The following is an 18,232-nucleotide window of genomic DNA, read 5'->3' as shown; positions in this document are numbered from 1 at the left end:
TTTTTGGGGACACTTTAGTAATTTGTCTTGGGATGAAAAAAATGTCTCACAGATTAAATTCTAAGTAGGTAATAATTGGAACCTGAACACCTGATCTGGTTGGGTTTCACGCGTTCGGCCAGACTTCCTGCTCAATATCTTTGGGCTGTTGAAAAAATTACCAACAGTCCGAAAAATCCTACCAAATTACGTGTAACACCTCTGAATAATTCCAATTATTCCCGATACAGTTATAACTGGCATCCACACACGCTAATCTTATAATGAACGATCCACCTTTATCTACCTCTTCCGAAATGACATGCACCTTTTCGAAAATCGCCGCAGGGCGCTCCTTTTCTTTATATGGCCGTAATTCCGAACCTGGAGCCCCATTTACAATTTGTTTTGCGTCCAAAGCTCGGGCACTTATCCCCATGAGTTTTGAGCCTGAGCTTGATTATAGCAATCTTCTATAATTCCGAACTATTATTATAACGAATTGGACGAATTATTGTTTATAAGGTTAACGTTTAGCGCCCGCTCAGTGTGTCTCTGGGAACAGATCAATCACATATTTTAGACTAAATTGACGGTTTGTTCGTTTCTTAAGAGGTTAAGAATGCGTTTGTGGTAATGGGCAGGTTCCGAACACTGTCTTTACCAGATAATGCTGACCAATTTATTTATTTTTCGATTGTTTTTATGTTTAGTCAATTTTTGCAGAATCGTTTTTCAATGGAAATGTCACCGGTGTTGAAAGTTATAAAATTGAAGAGTCAAATATCATTATTTTTTATACCTTAGAAAATATAAAAAATCCAAGATAAATGCGTTTTTAGTCTCCAAAGAGCCTTTAGTTGTACACAAAACACAACATAATTCTCCAAATCAAACCGGTTTTAATTGAATGCAATATCAAGATGAACCTACAGGGGCAATTATGATACTTGAGACTTTACAAATGAACTAAGAAATTTTCATACGATGAATACAATCATTGAAATTAAAAAAACTCAAACCTTTGATTTTCTTAAATGTTTTCTGAAATATAAATAATTGCAAATTGAAGCCACAGGAAAAAATTATTGTTGGCATCGATGGCATTTTTTCCTCAAATTGTTTTTTAACTTTTTTCCGGCTCGGTCAATAGTTTCCGTCAGTTTAAGGACTGGGCGGCACATTTTTCATTTGCACTTTGTTTAGTTTTGATGATTTCAAATTTGCCTTCAGAAAGTTTGCTAGTACATTTTGTCAATAAAATCATGCTTCTTCAATAGACACAAACTAACTAAAAAATATTTTTATTTTTAGTATCTATAATAATATTTTTTAATTATTTTTGCAAGTCTTCCTTATCGGCATACAATAATCTCAAATTTGAAAGAATAACTTTTTGCTCATTTATTAGTTTTCTCTATTACTTTTGTTCTTTACTACTCTGTAAATTTTAATTAGTACTGTTTACACTTGCTTAAAATTGTAGAGGCGAAAAACCGCCCAAAAAATTTTGAATTAATTTACCATGTTAAAGTTGCGTAACGTGATGAAGGAAGAATCCTATGCAAAAAATCAACTGGAAAATAATTGAATTTTGAACTTAAAAATCGATTAATAATTGAATGAATGTGCCGTGTCGAAACAGGCGATTTGCAGTTAGCATTGATTAAAATGCCACACGAGCAAAGGTTTAGGAACAATAACAGGCGAAATGAACAAAATTAACAAATTCCTTCATTTGAAGTGTAGGCCCGCATTCGGGTATGTGAGTTATTAAACCTTTTGAAACAACACAATTGCCATAATTAAGGCGGCCTGCGGAATGTTCCATGCAGCAGCGACATTTTTGGAATATATTAATAAATCCAGGGACAATAACAGCCGAGATACGACCGATTTGTGGTATTCGAAATGTATTATCCGGTGCCAGTTGTTTTGTCCACGTGAATCCCTTGCAAAAATGTGAACTGCCCGTTCAAGAAGATTAATGCCCGTTTATTCACCTTTCTTAATTAGGGGATTTTTTCACATCCAAATTGAATGTTTCGAAGTGTTTTACTCATGAATCCACAAAGAGAATTTTCCAACTTGGAGGGGCTTGGGAATCAGTTCCCGATATGAAACAGTGAAGAATGACTGAACGTTTTGCATATATTTTTGTTATAACTGTCAGGTTAATTTTTTAAATCCTTGTTGAAAAATGTACACCTGTTTTGCCAAATCAAAAAGTCATTCAGTGGTCTTCAAATGTCCAAACCAATTTTAATTTATACAAAAGACCAGGTCCGATCTTCAGTTCTTTTCACGTTTCAACAAATAGTGGGCATTTTGAAAAAAACATACTTGTCTATTAGCTATCGGCAAAAACTCCGAATACTTGAAAACTATCCTAATCCGAATCGGGATTGAGGTAAAAGTGACACAATTTAATTATTCCGTGAATAAATGTTATTCCAAATGCGCGGGCTTCGCGGTTGGACGGACGGGCTTTGCGGTTTTGACCGAGTCGTTAATTATGGCACGCACGTTTGGGGCCATAATATCGGATAGAGTTACTCGTTTAATGGAAATATTGTTTATTTTCTCTTGTGGTCGATTTGCAACTGAATTGTCAAGATGTTAAATATTAATGCAATTCAATAAACTTACCCTGCTCATCAGCACAACTTGCAAAAAACTTATTTTACGCTAATTTTTATCCAAAGTGATGGGAAAAGCACTATTAACAATAATAAGCTGCACAATTGAATTTCCGTTAATTTTTACTTCATATTGCTTGCCCTGTTCAGTAAAACCCTATCGGTTTTTTCTGTAATCTCGTTTTCTTCCCAACTGCCACAGCAGATTAGCACAAAATATTTAATATTTGTAGATGTTGAAATGCTCTTCTGCAAAATGGCATTAAAGCCGGTTATAGTGAGTTTTACATTTTATTCTTTGCGATGTGAAATTTTCTGCGGAAATCGTCCTTTTTGCACCAGGATCCTGAGAGATCAAAATAAAATTCTCAGATGTTCCATACTCAAGTGTCGTCTTTAGTCTGTGAGAAAGGCATTATGCTGCGTGCTCCAGATTAGACGCTAAAATTTTTTAACTGAGAGCGTGCATGTGTGGAAAATCGTCCGTTTTTAGGTCAACAGCTATAAAGTCCTCTAGAACCAGAACACCCTGTGGAATTTGAATGAAACAGATTAAAGATTAGATACTCAAGAGCATTTTATAATCTCTGTGAAGGGCGAAGTGCGAGCAGTTTTTCGGCAACGTCCAACTGTAGTCCAGCATTTACAAAGTCCTCTAAAAATACTCACAAGCTGCAGACAAAAATATTTCATACAGCTTGAGAAAATGTTATGTGCTCTTTACGCTAAGTTAGAAGTTAAAGTATTTTAAACGAGGATCAAATAAAAAATCAGGATGATCGCATTTGAGCAAAAAGCGTCCATTTTAGTCCAACATTTACAAAGTGCTATAGAGTCAGAATTTTGTGTGTACGCGTGTCTTTTAACAGAGTGAAAATTTAAAGATTCAACCAAAATTAATTAAAAAAATAATGCATGAAAAGGCAAGTTCGAATAATATTTTCTCACTATAAGACTAGAGCGATTAATACATGAAAGTTTTGAATTCCTACTGATCTGAATTTATTCTTCAAAGCTTCAAAGTTGTTTTTCCATTATGGCCCTGCAGAAAAGTTGGCATTAACGAGAGATTGTTATAAAGGCTATGATAAGGCGCAAAAATTGAACACCCTGTACAAGACTGGCTTTTACTCGTAGTCTTCGTATCAATGAGATAAACACGAGGTAAACCTAATTTGAAAAATATTGGCATTGCGAACTTTCAGGCACTTGAAGTCTCTTTCAGTGGCCTGCACAATTTCCTGGCCTAAATCCGCTAGACTTTATTTGTTGGTCCCATTAGAGCAATTGAGGTGTGAAAGAATTGAATGTTATGGAATGAAATGTTGGTGGTAGTTGTAAAAGTTACTTGCTGTCTAGGAAAGGGAGAACCAAGAGCAGTTCAGCTCAAAGATACGTTTTCCTTCACTCCATTCGAAATGGCGCAATCAATCTAATTCCAGTTCTGGTAGTTGAGCTCTGAACGATTCGAAAAGCGAACTTTGCAATGATGGCAAAGCTGGCAATTAAATGGGTCCAATATGGCAATCCGCTTCGCAATTTGCCATAATAAACGACTATTATGTTATGTTAGGATCCGAGCAAGAGCTGTATTCAATCGCAAATACCATTCTAGACGCTGAGGTTATCAAACCGTGAAAAAGGCAGACATTAAGGGGTACAAGCATTGTTGCCGATATTATACTACGGGAATAATGCAAACCTGTAATTTACATTTTAACTAATGTCTCGAACAGTACCGTATTCGGACGGATTTTCCACCTTTCAATTCCGTATTTTTCGATCTTCACCTATAAGTTTTACGCAAAAGGAGACAATGCAATTTGAAAATCTCCTATTTTTGTTGTCGGATGTTAAAACGCTTCTACTGCTGGTTAGAATCTGCACTAGTCCCATGGCTGAGACCGGTTCTGTTTAAAATAAAATTATTCAGATTTTTTCAAGTTCGGAATGCAAAGATACAGAAACGTGCGATAATGTTAGAATCCATTTGGAATGAATAATGATGTTTGCCAAATGATCAACCTCAGCTGTAATTAAGGACTATGTTCGAAAGTAATTTGCAAAACCTGCTTGCTGCATAAACAGTCACTATTTCATTTTTTACGAACGTATTTTCGACGATAACACTTCCACCGTCTAATTGATGACCCGATTCAGTTCAAACATTTCCTTTTTCTGTCATCCGATCCGATTGCAAAAATATAACCAGCCAAACAGAAAGCATGCAAGATGCATTTTGCATTACAAAACATCGTGTTTACTGCTACAGTGGCTTGCATAATCGCACAAATTTAATTGGTGGCATTACATGGTTTCATTGCAATGCTGATTGATTATGAACCAGAAAATGTGCGTGCTGCAGGAAATGTTAAAAAAATGTGGAGAAGAAATGAAGGTCTAGAATGGCAAAGAAGTAAACTTGATGTATTTTGTATGGAAATTGTGGGCGGCTGTATTTTCACTTGTTTTCGGTAGGACAGAAAAATTGTGAGGAAAAAGTATGTTCAAACTGGAGGGTTTTCGAACTCTGATGCACCGACTCTAATGAAATTTTCGTTTAAAAATCAAAACTTGATAACCGTGCTTTATAAAGTTTATGCAGATATAAAGTTTTTGGGTTTAAAATAAGGAAGATGTCGTCGGGTAAAGATTGCAACTGCTAAAAAACGACCCAAAATGACCAGAAAATGTTGATTATTAGGTGCGTTCCTTGCCTCTTTCCGCTGAAAATAAAGTAGGGTGCAAAGTATCGTGAAAACTTAGATTTTTGGAAAAAGTCGATTTCTCACCCTTATTAAATTTGCGATCGTAAATAAAAAATGCACAAAGGTATTTTTTCTGCTCATTCGATTGTTTTCGACCTCAGAAGGTCCCCAATATACAAATATAGATGGTTTGGGTGTATAATAAGCAATTTAACAATGGTTAAAGATCGTGACTGCTCAAAAACGACTCAAAATACACAAAAAATGTTGATTATTTCGCATCTGAAAAATCGCTCGTATTTTTAACGGGCTCGTATTCCTCGCCTCTTTCCGCTGAAAATAAAGAGTAGGGTTCAAGGTATTTTGAAAAACGTGGATTTTCATACTTGTCAAATTTGCAATCAAAAATTAAAATTTTATGAAGATGTTCTGCATTCATTGGATTGTCTCCGATCTCAGAAGCTTCCCAGTATACAAATATAAAGGTTTTGGGCCTATGAAAAGCAAAATATCAATTGTTAAAGATCACTACCGCTTAAAAATGACCCAAAATCCTCAGGAATGTTGACTGTTTCGCAACTGAAAAGCCGCTCGTGTTTTTTAACGAGCTCGTTCCATTCCTCGTCTTTTTCCGCTGAAAATGAAGTACGGTTCAAAGTATTTTAAAAAACTTGGATTTTTTCCAAAAATTCGAACTCCCATCTTTGTGGCATTTGCTATAAAAAATTAAAAATTCACAAAAGGTTTTTTTGCGCTCATTGGATTGTTTTCGACCTCAAGAGCTCCCTATATACAAATTTAAAGGTTTTGGGTGTATAATAAGCAATATATCAATGGTTAAAGATCGTGGACGCTTAAAAAACAACTGAAAATGTGCAGAAAATGTTGATTATTTCGAATCTGAAGAGTCGCCAGTGTTTTTTTTTACAATATTATGTAGAGTTCAAGTATTTTAAAAAACCTGAATTTTTTTCTAAAAAATTCTACCTCTGCCCGTATGAAATTTGCAATAAAAAATCAAAATTTCACAAAGGTGTTTTTTGTACTCATTGAATTTTTTCCGACGTAACAAGCGCCCCAATATATAAATAAATAAAGGTTTTGGGTTTAAATTAAGGAAGAAATCGTCGGTTAAAAGTAGTGAGCGGCGTGACTGCAAAAACGGCTCAAAATGGAGAGAAAATGTTGATTATTTCAGATCTGAAGTCACGCGTGTTTTCTAATGAGCTCGTTGCATTCCTCGCCTCTTTCCGCTGAAAATTAAGTAGAGTTCAAGGTATCAATCATCAATATATATATCAATATAAAAAAACTTGGTATTTTCGAAAAATTCGACACTTCATCCTTGTGAAATTTCCAACCAAAAATTTAAATTTGACAAAGGTGTTTTTAGCGCTCATTGGATTGTTTCCGAAAATGGCCACAAAACGTTGATTATTTCGGATCTGAAGAGTCTGGCGTATTTTTTAAATGAACTCGTTGCATTCTTTGCCTCTTTCCAAAATAAGTAGAGCTCAAGATATTTTGATAAACTTAGATTTTTTTGAAAAATTCGACATTTCATCCTTGTGAAATTTGCAATAAAAATAAAAATTTAACAAAGGTGATTTTGTAATCATTGGATTGTCTCCGATCTCAGAAGCTCTCAAGTATACAAATATGTATAAAGGGTTTGGACCTATAATAAGCAAAATATTAATTGTTAAATATTATCGCGGTTTAAAAACGACTCAAAGGCACAGAAAATGTTGATTATTGCGCATCTGAAAAGTCGCGTGTGTTTTTGAACGAAACGTTGAATTCCTTGCCTCTGTCCGCTGAACATGAAGTAGGATTTAAGGTATTTTGATAAACTTGTATTTTTTAGAAAAATTCGAACTCTAACCCTTTCAATCAAGAAACAAAGTTTCACAAACGTGGTTTTTGCGCTCATTGGATTGCTTCCAACCTCAGCAGTTGCCCAATATACAAATATAGAGGTTTTAGGGTCTATAATAAGCAAAATATCAATGGTTAAAGATCGTGGCCACTTAAAATAAAAAAACGACTCAAAAAGAACAGAAAATATTGATTATTTCAACAAATCTGGTGAGTCTAGCGTGTTTTTAATGAGATTACAGTGATTTAAAGTTTGAGGTTTAAGGCTCGAGAGACGTGGATTTTTCCTCATATCGACCTCCTACTCTTTTGAAATTTGTGACCAAAAATCAAATCAATATTTTGAATAAACAGTTCAATTCCTACAGCTTTAAAAATAATTGAACAATCCATAGGCTTATAACCTGGCGTAAAAAGTGACTGAACTTGATAAAAATAAACTAGTTTATTTAGCCGGATTAGCATATGAGCTAGATCAAGATGAATTAACACCATTTAGAACAAAAAAGCGTATTAAATCAAAGAAACGTTTTCACTTTGGCGTCTAAGCCCACCTTATCTCGAACTGAAAAAGAAGGAAAAAGAGCATCTGAATGTCGGCTGTCAATGGAAGAAAGATAACATGATCGGCTTAAACGACAATCTTAAAAAGCCATTCGGGCCTTTTTCCAGTTTATCATTAGGGGGAATAATTTATCAAGGATAGTTATAAGTTGCATTATTTTAACGATCAATTTAATATCGTCGAGATTTTACAACTTGAAACAAATTTATCGCCCGGTCATAAACGTTGAATCCAAGGAAAATATGGGTAGTATTATAATTAGTTTTTTAGGTTTATGCGCTCGGGTTATATTGGAGCCGATGAAGCTTTTCGCTCGACCTTTTTATTTGAATGCTTCGTTTTATAATCCAAATCGCAGTTTCTGGAATAAAACAATAAATTTCGGAATGTCAGCATTTAGAATGGAATTGGGTGCCTCAGATAAACCAGAACTCCTACTTTCAACCTCAGTTGCTCCACAGAAAGATTCACCTTGTGTGGCCCCTCGAATTTCGTCTTCAAAGCCCCGCACTGTTCAAAGTGATACAAATGTGATTTCTTCTTGTAGCATTAATTACCGGGTGTCACTGAGTCTGAAATGCTCAACCACGGGCTTTATTATTCTTCGTTCTGTCCATCCCGGCTGTCCGAGGCGAAATCTTCGCGCTAAAATTGTTTCTGGGAAATGTTGACGAAGCATCAGAGCAACTTGCAAAACGCCCATTTGCTTTTTTACATTTTTTTACCCTTGCAGAGTTTTGTTAAATAGCAATTAAAATTGGGGCAATGTCTTCAAGCTTGCCAATTAGAAAATTATCATTTTCCTCGGATGGCACCCTTATCTTTTTAGTGGTTTCTATAATTTTAGCACGTTTCTGCTAGTTCTAATAACAGCTGAGCTTGACTCACTCACTTTGTGAACAGCATCACTTGTGCTCTAATGCTCAGTTAAGCCTCAGCATGGCCATTTTAACGTTATTATGTCAATAAAATAAACACTACCCCAAAGGGCCGTTTTACGACGACAGGCGACGACTTATTTGGTCCAGAAATTGCCCAAATAATTCACAAGTTTTATTAGATCCAGATAGGTTGATGTGTTCTATTTCAGGCCAGGCTTCAATTATATTCTGCCCAAAGTCGATGGAGACCTAAGATAATTGTTTGTATTTCTAGAATAACCATTTTTGTGTAGTTCTCCGATTTTAGTAGCTCATTAAGTATTTCATCTTGCCTTGGTGATTTTCGGTTTCATAAGCAATTTATTGCTGTTTCTACTTCCTGATATCTTGTCTTATTTGAGGTGTATTTGAATCGGTTGAAACGTTCTTTAAACAAATTTGTTCCCATTCTTTCTTTTTTATGGTGTTGATTTCGTTGAGTTCAGATATTTGTTTTTGTTGTTGTCGTATTGTTCACAATATTCGTTTTTGGGTTCCTTAAAAGTCTCCTTTAAATTTTTTTGAGAATTGCCCCCATTAGTGTTTTTTCGTTTGTCGCACTAAGGTGTTCGTTTCTTTTGGTATTGTTTTGTATTTTTCTAGGTATTCGGAGGGTTGCATGATGTTCTAAATACCGTTTTCCTTTTTCTATGCATTTGTCGTTTATTTTGTTCCTTACAACCTTTCTTTTGTCTAACGCTTCATGTGCCTTTAGTTGATCTTTGTTTAGTGGTCTGGATTATTTCCATAGACCTTCTATATCTTTTTTTTGGACTTTTGCTTTTTCAGGCGTTTGCTTGATACGTTTGGCTGATGAACTCCTTAGCTAAATTCAAAACTAAGACAGGTTTTCGTCAAAATTGTCCGCTAAATATGTCCTATTTTTTCTTCGTCTGGGTCATCTTTTGGAACATCTCTTGCTATTTGCCTTACTTGCTTTTCCATCCATTTCTGCCCAGTCGAAACAGTTTTCTTTTGGGTTGGATCTGGGCAGCATTCACAAAAGCTGGAAAAATCTTCACTCAATAGTGATAATAGTGAAACAATACAATTATTGTCCTGATTTTAGTTTATTAATTAGTAGAAAATAAATACACAGTAAAACGCTCATAATGTGGATAGAGCGATAAATTGAAGCGAAATGGTCGCAGTCCCATTCTGTGGAAGGAGAGTTAATTAAAGATATTATTAAACGGACTTAAGGCGGTTTAAACGTCAATTTTATAAGATGCGCGCTCTGGCCGAAGGCCGACTTTTATTGTCGGTTATAAAACACACAATATAAATATAATTAAATTATTTCCGAGATTTTATTGGTTTATATTAGATTCGTAATTCCGAGTTAACGACGTGTCATCGCCTGCGAGTCAATGAAAGCAAAACAGAAACGTTATTAGCATTGCTCGATGATTAAAATTCGAGGGTTTTATTGCGAGAATCGCCGATTCTCGTTTGATCTTGATTTAATGGTCGTGTTTATGTTTTTATTAATGGATCTGAGATAAATACAACAAAATTAATGTAATTCCACTCTATGCAGGTAATTGCTATTTACTTTTATCTTGTCAGTGTTTTGTGGTGTTCAATATTGCCAAGCATCGGAGAATAATGTGCTTGAATTGATCGGCATTATTTCAACTGTGCCCCAGCCGTTGGAGCAAATAGTTGCAATTTTTATTTCCACGGAAAACATCACAATAATGCACGCAATATACGGAGGAAAAACTCAAAGAAACCCGCAACCATTTGACTGCATTAAGGAAATTTCGAATAACCTTTCATTTCAATGCGACATAGGACGCGAACTTTCGTCCTACACACATTACTTTCAACTTTTTTTCATTCGAATGTGGAAACCATGCAACCCGAGCAAAACATGCGATTCGTGTAACCCATAACTGGTTTTTCTGCTATTTACATCGTATTTCTAAACTTACCGCCGCTGACCGATTCGTGGTCAGAAAATTACGAGGGCCAATTGATGAATCAAATTTTCCTTAATATCTGAACGCTTGCGGATAGTAATATTCTCCAGTCAGGCTGTATTGTTTGCAAATCATGCAATCGTTATGATGAAATAGCGGAATGAGAAATGATGCTTTAATCAATCTCGGAGGTTTTCTTGAGCTCAAGGTGATCGTAACCACATAAGCATGTTATTCCATTCTGAAGAGGGCGGCTGTTTACCATTGGATTATATAGTTCGTATGGAATTAATTAATGTACCAATTAGGCGATGAAGAATGGCTTTCTAACGACAGGAAGAATATTCACTATTCGCATTTTTATTAGACAACTACAGCATTGATGGCCATTAATTCCTAGTTGCATTTTGAAATTAGTGTCTGATGTTTTTATTTTTCCGTGTTTTATTCTGGTTTATTCTTTATTAATGAATTTTTGCAAATCGAGACCATCGAGCCCAACTGAACTATTAAGTATCGATTCAAAAGTTCAACGAAAAATGGGAGAAATCAGTCATTTTATAAATAAAACAATTTTATAAATAAAACAAACTCCAAATTATAAATAAAACCTTCAGATATGTACCCAGAATTATTGAAGTTTCTTGGAAAATTGGAGATTAACACACATTTTAAGGCAAACGGGCATTTTCCAACATTTTTTCTGTTTATTTGATGTTACTTTAATGGAAACATTAGTCATATCGATACCGCCTCTATCTGTGTAAAATGTGGCATTGTCCAAATTCTTGAACAGTCTCAGTAGGTTATGCTTGGGCACTTTTAGATTTTGACGTTTTTCAAAAACGTCAAAATCAAGTCGTTCAAAGTCTGTCGAATTGACAACTATTGACGGCTTTGAAAATGGTTCCTGTCCAGGTTTCAGTTTGACATCTTTCTGTTAACATTAAATTTATTAACCAAAAAAGTAGATAATTATTTAAAAATTGTCAATATAAAATACATATTTCCATATTAATGATACAGTGGAGAAATTAAGATTAAGAGAAATAGAGTATTTTTTCCCATTCGAAGTAGTTGCTTTAAAATATCTCTTGTCAAAACATCAATGTCAAAGTCAAAGTCAACACGTCAACATAATTGTCAAAGTCCATTCTGAACTTTCTAGCAAACTAATGCATTTCAGTGAATTGTAATTAATCAAGAGCAATTAAAGCAGTAATTATTTGATCGCAAAATCCCCCGTATAAATAATGTTATTCCAGGCCAGAGCGAACGCAAAGTTGGTAATAATTCACAATTATAAGTTTCCAGAGTTATCAAAAATAACACGTAAGCAGTAGCGACTTCCGGCTAGGTAACTTGCTTCATTGGCTCGCATTTTGATCCAAACATTAGATATCAAACTAAATACAATTTATTTCTTAGATGGCGCTTATTTTTGTTACGAGCTTGTAATTGCTCCGAAACACGATAGCCTACATATTATATTAATGCTGAATTGTTATTATGTTAATTAATATATAGTTTAATAATTGCGTTCCGTACTGGCAGCATGCGTTCGTTACCTTCGGATAAAAAGTGCCATATGGCAAATACCCATCAAGAAAACAGAGTTCCGAACTCGAGGAGAACAAAAAACAAATACGAAACAAGCGATAAAATCGTTGATATGAAATTCCGCCACAACAATTCGATCCTTTTGAATGCACAAAATATTGTCCATACGTCGAAGGGGCAATAAAAGAAAACGAAAAAGTAGAAAAAAAGTATTTGGAAATCCAAGAACCAAGAAAGGGCTCGGGTCTTTGTGAAACCAGAAACGATATCGTCGGTGGTGCGTGAAAATCTTTCTTTACAGAATCAGATATTATTTCTGATATTATTTTAGCGACGCTTCGATGGTCGAAATCCGGTTATGGCTTCTCTTTATTTGTCGATTGCCGGCTTGTGTGGATGGGGGTTGAATTTTGAATTGAATGGGTTTGTAAAGAAGGGCTGTTCAAGGGACGTGCAACTGTTTGATTGATAAAGTGCATTATCGAGTCTTATCACTAACTAGAAAATTGTTTTGGATACATTTCTCAAGCGGGTTTTAAAAGCGCTTAACTCATTTTGAAGCTTTTAGGACATGAAATAAGTATTTATCAACATTTTTGACAGTTTTGGAGAAATCCGAAATATTCTCTGTTGGGTGAACCTAAAATATGAAAAATGAACTACAAAATATCTGGAAAACTATTTTTTGAGATACATGAAATGTACAAATAATACAAAAACGTTCAAATACTTATTTGCTACGAAGCATTCCACCACTTTGATGCTCGGGGTTTGTAAAATGTTTCACTAGCTCGATTTGTTTGGAAATTGTTTTCCATCTTGTACAATTGTAGCCAGATGAACGGTTTTTCACCCAAAAAAGATTGCGCCGTCTTGAAATGGATCTGAGCGTAAAATGTGAAAGACAAGCAGAAGCGGCCAACGATTTTTAAATAAAAGAATTTTTGAAACATCATGTACAAATTATTTCATATTTTTTCGGTCACTAGCTTGCTTTGCCCCCAAACTTTTTCTACCTTGACGTTTTTTAGCCAAACGAACAGTTTTTTACCCAACAAATATTTTACAAAGTCTTGCAATTAAAGAGAACGTGAAAATGAGTTATGTAGAAGAGGCTCGCGATTTGTACATTAAATATTGTATTTTTGTTGACTCTTTATGGAAACTTATTATTTTGTTTTCCCGCCACTAGCTGGGATTATTTGGAAACTTTTTTGTCTCTTACACATTTTGAGCCAACTTGGTAGTTTTGAACGTAAAAACATGTGAAACTTCGCTGAACTATAAAATAGTAAAACAAATAAAACGAAATAGACGAGATGAATTTCGATTAATTTTTCCGTTAAGGATTATTTGGTAAATTTACGTGTTTTGATGTAAATGAGATATTTTTCTTCGAGAAAATACAACACTTGAACGTCTTCTGGGAATATAATGCTTCGTTTTTCAAACACCTTTTAACAACTGTTTTTTTTTCACTTGATGCCTTTTTTCGCGCTTTTTTGTGTCTCGCGAAATTTTCAGCGCATTATTGCAAAAGATGAAAAAGTAAAAAACACAAAAACACCAAGAAAACGTCAATAATCCGAAATTAATTAGTAATTGAAAAAAAATTCTAATCGTATTGATAAACATTTCCTGATTTTTCCGCCTGGAATTTGTGGGTTTTGATTTGGATCTCGTTTTGCGAGAAACTGTACTCAATGCACGTTGCTTCTAAGGCTTGAAAAGCTGTATTTTTGTAACCGATTCTATAAAAAAAAATCTGTCACTAGCTGATTTAACTAGGAAGTTTTTTGTCTCTCGAATAATTTAGATCAGACGTACAGTTGTTTCATGAAAAAAATAACTTGCGACATTTTGCAATGGGTGGGAATGCACAAACATTAGAAACCAACCAAGGACTGAAAGAACTGTATTATATGAAAAAAATTGTCAGGAATTACCTTGTAATTTGGCGTGTTGGCATGCAGGAACATTTGTTAAAAGGCTGCATTTTTCCAAAAACTTGTTCAAACGATTCAATTTAATCGACTCTTTCTTTGACTACCCAAATTCTTGCTTAACTCTTCAATCTAAGTAGAAAATAAGTTTACGTCCTGATGGAATTCCAGTCAATTGAATTACTGCAGCCACAGTGTCTAAACATCGGTTTTGCTGAGCTCTCAATTGATAAACTCCGAAGTGGTGAATCCGAGTCACTTCCAAAATAATTAACTCAAACTGACTGCCAAAAGCACAACCCTCGCGTTCAAATGTCACAATGCCTGTTCCGATCGAGATTCCTCCCTAATGGCTTCACATTACAACTGTCAAAGCTTTTATGTTGCTCTAAATGAATTATCGAACATCTTCGAGGGGTTGGATGTGTGCCTACCTTTCCGATAGACTGTCTAGTAAGCAGCGGCTGAACTGCATGAACAAAGTTTAATTAATTTTGCCGGCTAAATCGCGCGATCATCTATCAAGATACGGATGTGTATACTAGAAATGTTAATGCCGAAATATCAGATCTAAATCAGGATGTAAATTAACTTATTAACTTTCATGTTCGAATCACTATGCACTAGTCACGCGAATCAACGATTTTATCCTACATTTACTCTAAATGGTTTTTTTTTTGGTTGTATTGGATCAAATCTGCATTTCGCTCGGTAATATTAATCTATTAAGGCGGCGTGTGGTTGTTTCGCTTGTTTGGAGCCAGAAAGAATTGGCCTTTTTGATTAGCGCCTTCGCTAAAATCCTCCCAGAACTTTACGAGTGCACAAGCCCGATAAAACCACTTCTCCCGCTGTCTTAGCATTTATTTGCAACTAATCGCGCCCATAAACACCGAAATCGGCACAATATTTCCCTGGAAACAATTAAAATCTATCTAATTATTTCTCTTAATGAGAATGGGAACGGGCGAAGAGGTCACAAGTCTGCTCGGTTGGGAGTCTTTGCACCCAACGGCGTTTCGGATCACTTCTTGCATTAACAGCCACAATGAAACAATTGCTTCGACAGGTATCGATCTACTTTTTATGCTAATTAGTTTTGGCCAATTTTTTTAGGTTTCGCTGGAATTTTGGCCTGTTTTAACAATTTTCGTAGGTATATCTTTCGGACTGTCTTTTTAAGCTTCATGCGCTCTCACCTTTAAAAATTCGAATGTTCCAAACTAACCCAAGTAGCAATTTCAAACTTTCTGGACTGTTAGGAAACCCTTTAGTTGACTCTAATGACGCTGAAAGTTTTGTAAAAATGGGCCAAAACCTTGAGTTTGGCCCATTAAAGGGATGGTTCTACTCAATTGCGCACTTTTTTTGAAAAGTTTGTATCTTGAAAACTAAGGTATGTAGCGATTTGAAAATTGCCTCATTGTTAGCCAACTTCAAAATTTTACAGAAACTTGAGTTTTGCACATTTGGTGAATATGAGTCACAATAGTAATAATAATAAAAACAGTAGTATAACAATAAATACGGGTCTCATAATGGACGCTCTTAACCAACGGCGCCCTCTATTTGAAAAATCCGTTTATTCGAAACTATAGTTAGTAGAAATTTGAAATATCCCCGATCTTTAGACGGTACTTGAGTCTAACGATGCTGAAAGTTTAACAAAAATCGTGCAAGTCTCAGTTTTGCCATATTAAAAAATATCGATTTCAAAGGGGACGTTTTTTTCCAACTGCGCTTTTTTCTTTAAAAATTCACATATTCGAAACTAAAGTTAGTAGCAATTTAAAAGCTTCACCATATTTTGACACTCGACTCCAAAGACACTGAAAATTTCATAAGGATCGCTCAAAATTCACAGTTTTGTATTTAATTTTTAATTTAAATTCACAGATTAGTAAACGCTGGTCTCAAATAAGAACTTTTCACTCAATTGCGCGCTATCTGTTAAAAATTGGCGTATTGGAAACGAACGCAAGTACCACATTGAAACATTTTTTTTGGGGTTTTTTTAGCAGTCACACAGTCCTACGAAGGAGCTCAAAATTTGATAAAAATCATCCCAAAATCTGATTTTGCTTGCTTGGTAAATATCGGTCTTAAAAGGAACCCAAGTGCGTTCCCTCAATTTAAAAACTCGTATAGTCGAAGCTAACGTAACGAACAATTGCTTCCTATCGTTAGAAGACACTCGGAGCGAAAGATGCTGAAAGTTTGACAAAGATCTCTTAAAATTCTGAGTTTTGCCAGATTAGTAAATATCGGTCTTAAACGAGATGATGTTATTCAATTGCGAGCTGTATTTTAAAAATTCACTTCTAGAAAATTGAAGCAAGTAGCATTTTAAACCTTTAACTATGGTTAGAGCTCACTTAACTATAAAGATCCTGAAAATTTCATTAAAATCACCCCGAATCCTGATTTTTGCCAGGTTAGTAATTATCGGTCTCAAAAGGGAGGGATTTACCCAAATGGGCTCTCTGATTTAAAAATTGGTTTATTCGAAACTAAATTAGCGGCAATTTCAAATGCCTCGGATCTTTAGACGACAATTCACCCAAAATATACTGAGAGTTTCATAAAGATGATCGCTCCAAATTATAAGTTTTTCCAGATTAATAAATATCGGTCTCAAATACGATGGTTTTACTCAATTGCGCCCTTTCTTTAAATAATTCACTTCCAGGAGCACTAAAACAGGTAGGATTTTAAAACTTTCACCATGTTTAGAACGCACTTAATTATTAAGAAACCAGACGTTTCATAAAAATCATCCCTAATCTTGATTTTTGGCAGCTTAGTAAACATCGGCTTTAAAATGAATGTTTTCACTCACTTGCGCTCTCAGCTTTAATAATTCGCATCTTTGAAGCTAAAATAGTCAAAATAAATAGCTATCAGAAATAGTCACCATCTCTAGTAGATACTTGGCCGTATAGATGCGGATCGTTTAGTGAAAATCGCCCGGAATCCTAATTGTTCACAGCTTAGTGAATATTAGTCTCAAATTGAAAAGTTTGCACAAAACGGCGCTCTTTCGTTTAAGAAATCACGTCTTTCAATTTGTAATTTCTCCCATCTTTAGAAAACTTTTGACCCAAAAAATCATGAATGTTTTGTGAAAATCGCCCGAAGTCTTAATTTTTTCCAGTTGGGTGAAACTATTTTGGTCCATCGACCTGTTGATTTTCTCTCTCAAAAAAATAATTCTGATGCCGCCCTGAAGCATCGAAAAAAGTTTAGTGGATATTTGACTAAGTTGTTGGCGTGGGATATATTTTCCTAGTCAATTTACTTATTTCAATCACTATAAATAAACCGAGCAATTACTTCATATTTTCCATTTTTAGGCCCTTTTATTACCCGAACACATTTTGGTGAAACTTTATAGAAAACCGTGACACCCAAACTTTACGATCCATTGAATCAAATGCCTTTTGATGCGAAAACCTGTAATTGTAAAGGAATTAATTAATTCCCTTTCTGCCGTTCAGGTGTTTCCATTGCTAATGGAAATGGGTTTTCCACGATTGTGTCGGTGACAGTCCGTTACTGTCTGTAAAGGAACTTTATATGAAATTGATTGCTATGGAACCTTTTGCGCCAAAGACTAGATCGGTCAGGGGGGTGCGAAAAATTTGCCAAAGTTTTAATTTGCGTTTAGTTTTTGAGAGCTATTTTTTCGAAATTTTAATGGAAACGGTGGCTTTGTTAACAAAAAACTGGCAAGATTGTAAAGCACGCACTTAGTGTTCCTTTGGCCAGTTGCCCTTTACGATGTGACGCCACTGATAGGATCAGATAATTACCCAGATATGTACACATACAGTAAGCAGTTAAAAATTAATCCTCGCTTAAGGAGGCGAAACTTAATTTATTTCCCAGTGAAGACAAGCAGTCTGATAATTTGTATAATTTATAGATGTATTGTTTAATTGTCTGACTAATTCCGAGACGAATTCTTTTTTTATGATTATTTATTTTGAGAGATCTCGCTTGCTTTGCTTATCTGCACTCGCAATTTTCATTCTTCTATTATAAAAAATAAATGATAATTAATATGGTGGAATGATGATGGTTTAACGGGATGTTTCTCTCTGGGTGTGTGTGTT

General features: G+C 35.0%; 1 protein-coding gene and 1 long non-coding RNA gene across 4 annotated transcripts in view; both read left to right on the top strand.

The window, feature by feature from the left end:
• The window catches only part of LOC109544295 (dachshund homolog 2), a 212,220-nt gene that overhangs the window by 60,136 nt on the left and 133,852 nt on the right, over window positions 1-18,232 (top strand). The gene's annotated exons all lie outside the window — the stretch shown is intronic.
• Window positions 11,860-12,153, top strand: LOC125505093. The gene is made up of 2 exons (XR_007281912.1): window positions 11,860-11,971; window positions 12,043-12,153. It is a non-coding gene; the product is annotated as an uncharacterized LOC125505093 (long non-coding RNA).

Source organism: Dendroctonus ponderosae, unplaced genomic scaffold, assembly GCF_020466585.1.
Source record: "Dendroctonus ponderosae isolate FM_Combo_2020 unplaced genomic scaffold, Dpon_F_20191213v2 Dpon_F_20191213_1, whole genome shotgun sequence".
NCBI lineage: Eukaryota > Metazoa > Arthropoda > Insecta > Coleoptera > Curculionidae > Dendroctonus > Dendroctonus ponderosae.
Note: the sequence above shows the minus strand (reverse complement) of the source record. Positions and strands in the feature narration are given on the sequence as shown.